Genomic DNA, 13,029 nt, shown 5'->3' with positions numbered 1-13,029 from the left:
TTTTCATGTCTGATGTGTTGTTTTTATTATTCTCTATGGGCATAGTGGGAAGCAACACTGAAATGTGAGAAAAACTATAAAACTCGGTTACAGGGAAAGATGGCTTTTGGGGTCGGGGGTCAGACCTGGGCACTCTTAATTCCTGGCTCAGCCCTTACTAGCCATTTGAGGCAGCTGGCCTTTGTGAGCCTCCAGACTTCTGTAACAGTTTAATTTACAGAATCATTGACTTCACAGAATGATGAGGCATGGAGAGGTGTACTCCAGGTGAAAGTTTTTAAAGCAGGTTGCTTATTGCCTGGGAAAGGTAGATCCTGTGGGTGGGACTTCGTATACTGCTATTGGGTCTTAAATCAGCTTTGGTTAGCCCAGGTGATAGTGCCAGCACCTGGTTGAGTTCCTATGAAATTACCTTGCCAACCTGGGCTAGTGGGGGGATCACAGCACCTAAATTACCTATTGCTATGTATTCAGTGGCTTAAATTTGTTTCTGTCTTGCACAGCATAGCCGTCCTTTGCTCAGGGTCTCACAAGGCTGCAGGAGAGTGTCAGCTGGGTTGCATCCTCACCAGGTGAAGGGAATACTCTCCCAGACTCACTCAGGTGGTTGGCAGAATTTATCTCCTATGGCTTTGGGAGAGAGAGCTCAGACTTTCTGGCTAGGTGCCCCTCAGTTCTTTGCCTCCCGGGGTCCCCTTAACACAGCCTCTTGCTGCATCAAGCCAGCTGGTCTCCAGGGCCAGTCTGCTGGTAAGGCAAGTTTTCTCAGGTCCTGCCCATGCTCAAGTGGAGAGGAGTACACAACGGGCTCCAAGAGCTGTATTTGGGAATCACGATAGACAACTTGAGAGTTGTCCGCCACAGCATCTCATTTTTCTGTTGATTGAGTCACTTGAAATTGGGCCTCTATCCTACATCACCAGCATTTTGTGTAGCAAGTAAAAAGAAAAATCGCTCCCACTGTGATGAAGCACCTACTGTGGGCTGGGTACTTTGAAACATCTTTTAAAGAACTGCAAAGTAAGAAAAAACCCAAGCTGTTCACAGGTAAGTGGAGTTGGCCGTGTAACGTAAGTGAAGTTAGCTTTTCTGACTCCAAAGCCTTTGTTGGGCAAACGACCCTGTCCCCGCTCTAGGTGTCAGGCTGTCTTAACGCCTTTGGAAATGATTACCTGGGTCTCTTCTGAAAATGAGGGGCAAGTTCTACCCTTTTGTTTTTTTAATTTTTATGTTGTCCATATTGTATATCACCTTTCGGTGGAGAAAATAGTCTCCTAGAGGTTTAGTGGAACAACTGGATATAAAAATGAAGGTAGCTTGCCAGGCAATAAAGACAGAACGCCGTCTGCTCTGCAGTGAAGAGAAGATCCCAGGGAGCCTCTTGATTCTGTCCGTGGAACAGTTTTTCCTGATTATCCAGATGAAGCATTGTGGTGCTCTGGCGATGGTTTTTGTGTGATACTCAGTGACCTGGAAGGGGTGGAGAAAGCCAAATTGGGTCAAAGATCATTTCACAGGCTCTCAAGTTCTCAAATAAAGGGATCTGAGGGTTCTAACAATTTCTCGAGCTGTGGGGTTTTGGTTACTCATTGTGATCATGAGAATGCTTTAGGTTTCAAATATCTGGCACCTCCGTTAGAAACTGCTTGTTGTATGTTGAGGAGGGTGGCCTGGCCATACTTAAATTGCAGGCTTCAGTGTAGAAAAGCTTAATCTTTGGTTTAGGAAGCCTGAAAAGATTTTGGCAAAGCCTGCCCTTTGTCTCAGTGCCTGAAAGGGGGAAAAATAATTTACTCTGTTTTAGAACTTCAGTTCTCTGTATTTCTATAGTTTACATTAGCTTTAACACTGCCCAGATACCGTTTTTTTTTTTTTTTTGTAACTGCAAGGAAGAGTGGTGGTTTATTGTTTATACTTAAATCTCAAAAGTTAAGACTCAAAAATCTCAAGTTTCTTCAGCAAGTCACCAGGAGAGTTAAAATAGGAGCCTGAACAATTAGGTCTTTTGTTTTTTGTTTTTGTTTTAATGTAACAAGTGTTACATTACTTTGCTTCCGACCACCTTTGCAATCCCTCCAGTGTTGATTCTGCCCCCACCACTCCAGGGATCACTGATGGCTTTCTCACCGAGAACGTCCAGACCCTCACATAGTTCATCCTCCAGGTTTTATCTTAGGCACCACTTGGGGAAGCTTCCATCAATCACCCAGCCCCCTTCCCCCTGCCTCCCACACAGTTATATGCTAAGTGGGTCCTATGAAAATAGGAACTATGTCTGGTTCACTATAGGCCAGAGTCTAGCACAGTGGTCAGTATGTAAGTAGGAGCATAATACATATTGACTGATGACAACTTCACGTCTTCAGAGATTATGTTCATAGAAGAATTAATTCTAATAGTCTTAATTTCAATAATCTAAAAATATGAGTAGAAAAATTTTTAATTGAAATATGGAAACATACAGAAAAGTTGGAAGTGTAATAGTATAGCCATCCCCTAGGTCTACCAACTTTTAATATTTTAGCACAGGTCCATTATCTAATTTGTTTTGCTGAATCATTTGAAAGTAAATTGTGGCACAATGACACTTCATCCCTGAATACTTCACAACATTCAGTCTCCTAGAAATGAGGATATTCTACATAAAACTACAATGCTATTGCCACATCTAGGGCAATTCACGATAACTCAGTGACATCTTGTACGACAGATGTGTATGCAGTAAATCGCCCCCATTGTACCAAAGTGTCTGAAAATGTCTTTCCCTCACCCATGAGCCAGTCGAGCTTCATGCCTACGTTTGGTTATGTCTGTTTTCATCTGGAAGAGTCCTCGGCTTTTTATTTCTTCCCATGGCATGGGACCTTTTGAAGTATCCAAGCCGGCTGTGGAAGGTCCCATATCCAGGATTTCTTTCTGGTGGATTTCTTCGTAGTCTTGGATCACACTTCCTGGCAAGAATAGAACACAGGCTGTGCGGTGCCTCTTCCTGCTTCCCGTCAGGAGGCACATGACGCCAAGTGGCTCCACCATGGGATCAATCATTTGCTTAAGATCTACCGGATCTTTCTGTTTTAAAGTACATTTTTCTCCCTTTTGTTAAATGAATAATTTGGGGAGTGCTGCTGTCAGAATTTTAAACAATTGTACTCGTTAAGGGTCTATGTATGTCTAAGGCCCTGCTGAGTGTTCTGAAAAGTCCCTTAACACTTGAGGAATGTAATCAAGTCTGCAAATCCTAGCTCCCTAAGGCTGTGGTGCGCATTCTTGCCATTTACTGGCGTTTGGCTTTAACTACTCCGTGGCTCTCGTGCAGAGAGGTAAAGGTGTGGATAGGGTGCCGGGGTCATGTTCGGCTCATGAACGTAATGGTTTCACCAGGGCATAGGTGAATAAACAGTGGAATTAGAAGGCTTCATTCAGTTCAGATCTTGGTCTTGGTACCTAACAGCTTTATGAGCTCTGACGCGTTTTCTCTGGGCCCATTTCCTCCTTTCCAAACTGGAGGAAATAACGCAAACATTTGTAGTAAGAATAAAGTGAGAGAATGCCTCATAGAGGACCTGGCCTGTGATGGGTACACTGTGATAGGTCTGTGTCATCATTTTCTCTTAATCTCTGGCACTGAGGTCTAGCTGGATAGAGTAGGAATGGTACTTTTTTCATTATCTATAGTCACCTGAACACAGGTCTTAAACAGTGCCCATCAGGACACCCACCTCCTCCACAAAAGAAAAACCCTAAAGCTTTCTTAGGTAGCAGTGCTGGGCGGAGAAAATGGGTTCACCACGAGACGGTCACCCTTGGCCAGCACCCGAGCCCCAGCCCCTGGGAAGGGGCGTCTGAGCTGCACAAATGGCCGCGGCAGGCGCTCCGGGTGGCTTTTGAAGGGTAAAACTTGGCTCTGCTCTTATCAGTACTACGGAACCAATTCATAAACCGTGCTGAAATACAACTGCATACCCTTAGCCTCAAGGCCCAGGTCTCCAGGGGGTTGAAGCCAGGCCCACGACCTGCCGCGCCCGGCCTGCCCCAACAGCCCCGAGGGGGCGTCATTCAGTTAGCAGACATGCCGGCTCCTCCCCCGCCTAAGCCGGTGCTGATGACAGGGCCCCCCGAATGCGTGATCTGGGGCTGCTTCTGGCTCCAGCAGCCTGAGGCTCAGCTGCTTAAACTTCCTGTGAGACAGACTTAAGTTGTCTTTCTCACGTTTTCTTGCTTTTCCAAATAAGCCAGTGATGAGGGATGCCGGAAGGACTTTGGCTGTTTCTAGAGCATGCTGGGTATGTCAGTCGGTCAATTGTTGAAAGGAAGAAATCTGTCATAGTTAAAAATGATTTTCATCTGCTGCTGAAGAACTAAAGCCGTTTCATATATTCCCAGCAAGTGAATTATTGAGAGGCCGCCATCTAGAACTGCAAGAACTAAGCCTCGTGCCCCTTCCCATTTTAACCAGCAGCTTTTCTATCCTGCCCGTGTGGCTTCCCTCTTCATCTGTTACTATACGGATGTCCACGAGGTGGTGCTAGTCACACGCACAATACTCGGAATAGTTTAAGTTTTAGGATCACCCAGGTTAGCACCCTCATTTTACAGATAAAAATTTCCTAATGGTCAGAGGTGTAGAGCTAAAACTGGAGCTAATGCATTCTTCGTCCACAGTCATAACTAGTTATTTTAACTTAAAAGCAAGCTTTTCAATGGTTATATTAATACATTTTTTAAATGTATTTTTTTATTGAAGTATCGTTGATACACAATCTTACATTGGTTTCAAGTTTACAACACAGTGGTTCAAGTTACCCATATTATTAAATCCTCACTGCCTCTAGTGCGGTTACTGTCAATGTCACATTAATGCATTTAATAATTGTATTAATAATAATCACTGCATTTTAAATGGTTAGAGAATCTATTTCTATTTCCTTTGGACCAACACAATTTAATCTTTAATAGGAACTGAAGGCCAACTCTTAACCATTTTCTGCAGTTGACTAAGTTATCACAGAGAAGAATGGAAATATACCTGTGTTCTCCAAATACCCTTATCCCAGAAGACTGCCACTGTGGGTAAACACATGCTATTGTGGGACTCAATTCCTAGCTCTCATAAATACTGTGGCCATAGTTCTACAGTTTTAGGACAGCTAGGATGACTGTTCATTGTATATTCAGAGATTAAGTTGATGTCACAGTATTGAGGGCAAAGGTTACCAAGCCTCCTTGGTCTGGTTGTGAATGCAGCCTGTTGCCTCTGTCTGTACAGCTGAGGTTTCCAAAGGACTGTGAAAGGCTGGTGCATTGAGGTATACGAAATAAAAAATGGAACTCCTATTTCTGCTTATTTTTTTCTCCTTTTTAAAAATTGAGATATAACTGACATGTAACATTATGTTAGTTTCAGAGGCATAGCAAAATGATTCCATATTTGCATATACTGTAAAATGACCACCACAATCAGTCTGACGTCAGTCATCATACAGTTACAAAACTTCTTTTCCTGTGAAGAGAACTTTGATATTTTTCTGTTTTTTGTTTTCACATATATAGTATTAGCATAGTACTACATGTGCATAATACATAAAAAGACACATATTAGGGGGCCCATACTCATTTTTTTACTAATTGGAGAGAATCAAAAAGGTTTGGAGAGAGCTGTGTACTTTTCTCCACATCTGTTACATGTCAATAAGTTCTATTTAAAAATATTGAAGGTCATTGTTCTACAGACCACAGTGATAAACGGTTGGGTGAAGGGGATGTTTGATCTCTTGGACTTGAAAATATTTCAGTGGAACACTAGAGAAAGTGGGTTTGCAGACATTTCCTAGATTTGAAGGGTAGGGAGGAATGACAGTTACCAGAGCTGTCTTATATTACATGCTATCAAGCGGTTGTTTGCCCTCTCACCGTGTGAGGTCTCCTCTCCCTGCCTGTATCGCGCAGCGCGGTGTAGTTTCCAGAACGGGATATGCTTCCTCAAGAGCAACGTTATTAAGTGTTCCCTGTCACTGGTGGAAAAGAAAAAAGTCCTGGCTTTACCTGGGGACTTCTAGTTTTTTTCCTCTGCTTCCCATTCAGTTGGACACCCACAATTCTTAGCCCCGAATTATTTTTTCTTAATCATGTTGAAACTCTACAGAAATTAGTAGAAACTACCAAACTGGTCTATTACAAGGATAAGTCTCTACATTTGCCAAACTATCGAGGGCTCGGAAACGGGCCAGGACAGATAAATTTAGTTGGGAGGCTTTTTGAGGGAAGTTGAGAGTGGAAGGTAGCAAATCAGGTATTTAGATGTAGCAGTTCTAAAAATGAAGTCCCATAGCTGCTCTGACATGACAGGTAATAATATGAGGAAACAGTAGAAAGAGGTTCTCTTGAAATAGAATCACGTCAGAATATTTTGGGAGAAATTTTTCGTGGATGGTAGAAACCAAGAAAACTTGTTTCAGGGAAAACAAATGTTAGATGTTGTCAATTGTTAGAAATGCATTTATTTAATCACCTATTTAATAAATACTGTTTTTATTCCGTACCAGACACTGGGAATGTTATGGTGAATTACACATACTAACCTGCTCTCAGGTGCTGTGCAGTCTTGCAGAATAGTAAGAAATGCTAAGACAGGGCTAAGTACAGGATACTTAGGTGCTTCTAACCGGTTGCACTGGCTTAGAGGAAGATATTAAGTTACCATTTACTGAGCATTTTGTGCCAGGCACTGTACTAAGCACTTTAAAAATCACACTGGCTTTTAAAAACTGCTCTACTTTAAAACTAGAGTTTTTAATAAATTCTACTGTTGTCCTCATTTTACAGATGAGAAAAGAGGTTCAAAGAGGCCAGCTGAGAAGAACTAATTTTGATGACAATTCCAAAAATTCTGCAAGTAGAAATGATTTGAATTTTTATCATACTTTTGTTTTTGAAGTTTATAATAATTTTGTTTCTGTGAAACTAAGAAATAATTTTAAAGTATTTATAAATAAAAGAAACAAACTTCACCACCAAAAATTAAAGCTTCCCTGGGTACATTTATTTTCAAATTTTTCATCAAAGTGTACTATATAAAGGGCACTATCATAAACGTACGGCCAGATGGATTTTAGTAACTGAGCACAGCCATGTAACTTGCGTCCAGATTAAGAAGCTCAGCATTAACAGTTTTCCAGAAGACCCTACATGTTTCTTCCCAGTCACTACTTCCCCTGATTTCTAACAATATAGATTAGTTTTCCCTGGTTTTGTACTTTATGTACATGGAATTGTATAGCATGTAGTCTTTCCTGTCTGGCTTGTTTTCCTAAATCTTGCTTGTGAGATTCATCTATATTGCTGTGTATAGGTTAGATCATTTTCTTTATTGTATAATATTCCATCATGTGAACGGACTGTCATTTTTTCATAGATATTTGGGTAGCTTTGATGAATATTCTAGTGCATGTCTTCTAGTGAACATTTGGACGTATTTCTGTTGGGTGTATATTTGCAGTGGAATTATTATATCATAGGATATGCATATGTTCAGTTTTAAGAGATATTGGCACAGGATTTTCCTAAGTGTTCATACCATTTTGTACTCTACCAGCAGTGTATGAAAATTCCTGTTGGTCCGTATGCTTGCCAAAAATTGGTATGTAGCATCTCTTTATTTTAGTCACCCTGGTCACATTTTAGCTTTCATCCATACATCCCTGACGACTGATCAGTTAGGTACCTTTTCATGTGTTTATTGGCTGTTCTTTTATCCTTGGATGAAATGTCTGCAACGTCTTTTTTCTTTTTCTACCTGATAATCCCTTTTTCTTAGTGATTTGTAAGAATACATATTTATGTGTATTCTGGTTATGTGGCCTTTGGAGGCATGTGTGCATGTGTGTCTACATATATATGTTGCAAATATTTTTACCCATTTTTGTAGGTTGCCTTTTAGATCTCTTAATGGTATCTTTTAAACACGTTCTTAATTTTATTTTAGTTTTGGGTGGTGTATAAAGGTATGCCTGATTTGGTCAGCTCTAGGTTTTGATGAACTGAGACCTGAGAACTGTTGAATTTTCGTACTAGTTCCCAGTACTTTCAAACACACAACTAGGTTGGGATTATTTTTTCCCACCTTTATGGGCATATAATTGACAAATAAAATTGCAAGATATTTAAAGTGCGCAATACAAAGATTTTATACCTACATGTATATGTATTGTGAAAGGATTCCCCAGTGGAGTTAGTTAACAGGGATGTTCTTAATTTTAATACAGATTAATTTAGATTAATTAGACTCTTCAAGATTTTAATTAATTAGACACTGCCAAGGTGAAAGGACGACCCACAGAATGGGAAAAAATATTTGCAAATAATAAATCTGATAAGGGCATAGTGTCCAGAATGCATAAGGAGCCGTATAACCAACAATAAAAAGACAACCGCTTAAAAAATGGGCAAAGGATTTGAATAGACATTTTTTTCAAAGAATATACACAAAGGGCCAGTAAGCACATGAAAAGATGTTCAACTTCATTAGTCATTAGGGAAATGCAAATCAAAACGTAATGAGATACCACCTCACTCCTACTAGGATAGCTATATCATTTTTAGAAAGTAAAATAATAAGTGTTTGTGAGGATATGGAGAGATTTGAATCCTTATACGGTGCTGGTAGGAATGGAAAATGGCAGAGCCACTGTGGAAAGCAGCTTGACGTTTCCTCACAAGTATCCATCCAAGAGAATTGAAGACATACACTCGTAAAAAAACTCATACAACCAAAGATGTTCATAGCATTACTATTCACAATAGTCAAAAGGTAGAAACAACCCAAATGCCCATCAGCTGATAAATGGATAAAGAAAATTCAGCCATGAAAAGGAATGAAGTACTGATACAGGTCACAACATGGGTGAGTCTTGAAAACATTTTGCCAAGTGAGAGAAGCCAGACACAGGAGGCACATATAGCATGATTCCAGTTACATAAAATGTCTAGTCTGGGTATATCAGCACAGACAGAAAGTAGATTAGCAGCTGCCAGGGAAGGGGGTGGGGGAAGGGGAGGATTGGGAGTGATTGCTAATAGTATGGGGTTTCTTTTGGGGGTGATAGGAATATTCTGAAATCAGTGGTGATGGTTGTACATTTGTATATTTTAATGTTTAAAATGGTAAATTTGGCCTTAAGAATTTTGTCTAAAAAATTACCAAAAAAAAAAAAAGTTTTGGCTAAAGGATGTTTGCTGACTTGCTATTTTTAATATTAAAAAAAAAGGAAAAGACAAAGATTTGAATGTTCAGTGATGGGATAGTCTTTGAATAAATTGTGCTAGAGCCATATGTACACATTTGTAAAGATTAATTTATTGATGAGAAAAGATGTTCATGATATTGAGTGGGGAAAAGCCAGACAAAATAATCTTTGAGGAATGATCTCATATTTTGAAAAAACAATAAAACACACGAGAGAGTGGGAGGCTGGCGGGACATACGCTGAGATGTTAGCCAGCTCTGGCTGGTGGATTTCTTTTTCTTACTGCCTTTTGGTGACCGCTGGTTTTCCCCCAATAAACTTGTGCTGTGTTCTTTTAAAGTTATGTCAAAAACCAAACTGAATGGTGGGGACTTGATAATGGGGGGAATCTAGTAACCACAGTGTTGCTCATATAAATGTATATCAACGATACCAAAAACAAACAAACAAACAAACTAAAGAGCTAGAAGGATTCTTTTTCTTAGCAAAGGTGGTTTTCCAGCTCTAACGTTTGCCTCCCCAGGTCTCGTCTGTCCTTCTTTCCCATAACAGACTGTGGAGCAGGAACTGGCTGAGATGCAGGAGTCCCGAAACTCTGAAGGCCTGAGCCCCCTGGACCCTCTGGCCTGCCCAAAGTTGTGTTCTCCACAGTTAGGAAAACATGAAAACGGAAGGGGATGAGAAGGGTCTCTCAGTAATAAGGAAACTGGTTTAGAAAATGTCACTGGGCAAATGGTCCTGTGACTGCTCAGCTGCTGCTTGACTGTCCCCCGCGGCCTTTCATGACTCCCTAGTGGAAGAAGTGACAGGGACCAGTGTGTAGGCAATAAATAGCCACCCGTGCACATGGGGGTGCTACCGGGATGAGCGGCCTCTGAGCACCTTCCTGCAATTCCAGTTTTAGGTGTTTGAAGCAACGATGTTATTATTCATCCACCTTGAAACTTAGCACCTCTGCAGCCCAGAGAGTTCACTGGTACAAACAAAGCCTTTAGACCGGAGAGAAAAGAAAAATCAGACTATAAATCAAGTATAAAAATCAAATGAGTATTCATATTTGAACTGACTGTGTATAGTTCATAATGCATGAGCAAAACCGAAGGTTTCTGTGATGACTGCCCTTGTACTGTTCACCATGTAACTTATTCACTATGTAAGAATTTGTTCTACATGTAAGAACTTGTTTGTTATGCCTCAGAAGATTGGAGACTGACGAAAATTAGGCTTGGGGTGGATTAATGATTGTGCATTGAGCATTGACTCCCCTATACAGAATTTTATTGTCGTTAACAACCATTTGATCAATAAATATGAGAGATGCCCTCACACACACACACAAAATATATATATACACACTTCCAATTGTAAAATAAATAAGTAACCGGGATGTAATGTATAGCATAAGGAATATAGTCAAAATATTGTAACAACTTGGTATGGTGATAGCTGGTACCTAGAATGATCATGTATATAAATGTTGAATCACTGTGTTGTACACCTGGAACTAATGTAATACTGTGTGTCAACTACCCTTCAATAAAAAATAATTATCCAGGAAAAAAAAAATCCTAATGTGTGTGTGAAACCTTCATAAGAGTCTATATGAATAATACCTTAATAAAAAATTAAAAAAAAAAAAGAAAAAAAAAATCAGACTAAACACTTGTGGAGCTTGGACTGCATTCTCCCGCATCATTTTGCTTTTTAAAATGGACACTTCTACATGATAGTCTTCCTGTATACTGAGCAGGCTTAAAAACAATATAGAACACTTAATGAAGTGAGAAGAGCATTTGTAAATGACTTATTATGAAAGCTGAACACCGGGATACAGATGACTGGTGTTGGCCACCAGAGGCTTGAGACATCTTTTGTGCTTTTTGGTACATCCAACACTAAATAAACAATAAAAATACCCACCGCTCATTTGCCATGAATGTGTGTCTCGGAGTCTGCCTTTTTTTGATGGGGGGACACACTTTATGAGTAAGATCTACCAGAGAACTTGGTCAAGTTGGCTTTTGCCTTGAATAACCTTGACAATTAGTTGGAATGTAAAAATGCAACTTTGTCAGAAACATTCTTTCCTAGAATTTAACCTTAAAGACCATCAGATACAATTTTGGTTCCTGGGGTTGTGACTAATACTAAACATGCCTGGCACTTTTACATCATGCCACTCTAAACGGAGCATCAGCTATTTTATTCTTGGCTCCTTTTTTGTTTGTTTCTTTGTCCTGTAAGTTGCTCGTTCTTTCATGCCACGGTGGTTACTGGTCAGAAAAGCAAAGTCAGTTCGCTTCTTAGTCAAAGAGTGATGGACAGAGTAAAAGTTACCTTCGTTAGTTTGTCCAGTTCAAATTTGGGCTTGTTCAGCTTTTATACTTTTGCTAAGGGATTAGATTGGCTAGGTTTTTCCATGTCATTCCCAAGCTTATTGTGTCTATAGGAAATGTACAAACTCTCAGCTTCTTAGGGGCTGTTATTTTTGTATATCTAGTTGTATTTCCCATAGTTCTTAGCATTAATGATGTGCACATTATAGTTTCTGAAAATAAACTTAGGGACTGTGTTCAAATATATGTGTGTATGGAAATTATGTAGTGAGCCGTAGTAGCTTATTAATTTTTATGGGTTTATTATAAGATTAAACAAGATGTATACACCCACAAACTGTGAATTTGATTATCTTTAACTTGGTAAACTCCTGGCTTTTTTGGTATCATCTCATTTATAACTTTGATGAAATCTCCAGCTTTGTTAACCAAATAGTTTCCAAGGTATTAGAATGTAGCACCTGGCACGGTCAGAGATGGCACAGTTTGCTTTGCAGACAATCCAGGACCTGTTCTCTGGGGGTGCTCAGAAGCTGGTCAGAGATGTGACAGTAGGAACAGATGACTGCCAGTAAACTATTTTAAGGAACATATTCTCTATCCCTAGCAGCATTCAAGCTAAAATGAACTGACCATTTATTAAAATCCTGAAAGGTGATTTGTATGAAAATAGGACAGAGTAGCAGACTGCTAAGAATCCTCTGTATTAAAAAGAAGTGTACTTAAGATTTAGATTCATAAAATTAATAATATCAAGGGCATTCCTGAGTGAAAAACCAACTCTTTTTTTGTGAGTGCCTGACAGTGAAGAAAGAGCACAATGGCTATTTGTAAGCAGCTTGGTGCTACTACCTTGACTTGGGCTAAGGAGCCAGCAGTTTTCCCCACCATTGCTTTTTCACAATAAGTGCAAAATGTCAACCAAGTGAAAAAGGCAAATAGTGTCTTAGTTTTATTCTGAAAACGATCATTTTTTAATCCAGTCTGACAGCCATTCTCTCTTTTTTTTATCTATCTATCTATTTATTCATTTACTTTATTTTTTTGAGATGTAAGGCATCCATTTATTCACTTGATAAACACAGAATACATTGTGCTATCTAGGCACTTAAGAGATGCACTTAAGAGATGCAGAGAACTAGATCTAGTCCTTGCCCTTGAAGATCTCATGTTCTAGGTGGGAACTTACATAAACTAGTGATTACAGCCAAATGGTCAGGGCACTGTGGAAGGTGGGAGAAAGACACTGTGCGCACACTGGGGAGAAAGCACATCTCGGGATTTCTTAGTGCAGGAATCCCCCCCGTGCACCCTGAGTTAGCAGACTGTGGGTTCTGGGGGCTGAGGAGAGCGCATGGTGCTTGCATCCTTTGGGCTGTGGTTTGGCTTGATTCTAGTGAACAGATGCCTCATGAGCTCATATCCTCCGCCTGCCTGCATTCCCTCTGTAA

This window comes from Manis pentadactyla, chromosome 14, assembly GCF_030020395.1.
Source record: "Manis pentadactyla isolate mManPen7 chromosome 14, mManPen7.hap1, whole genome shotgun sequence".
Lineage (NCBI taxonomy): Eukaryota > Metazoa > Chordata > Mammalia > Pholidota > Manidae > Manis > Manis pentadactyla.
This window is presented reverse-complemented; position numbering follows the sequence as displayed.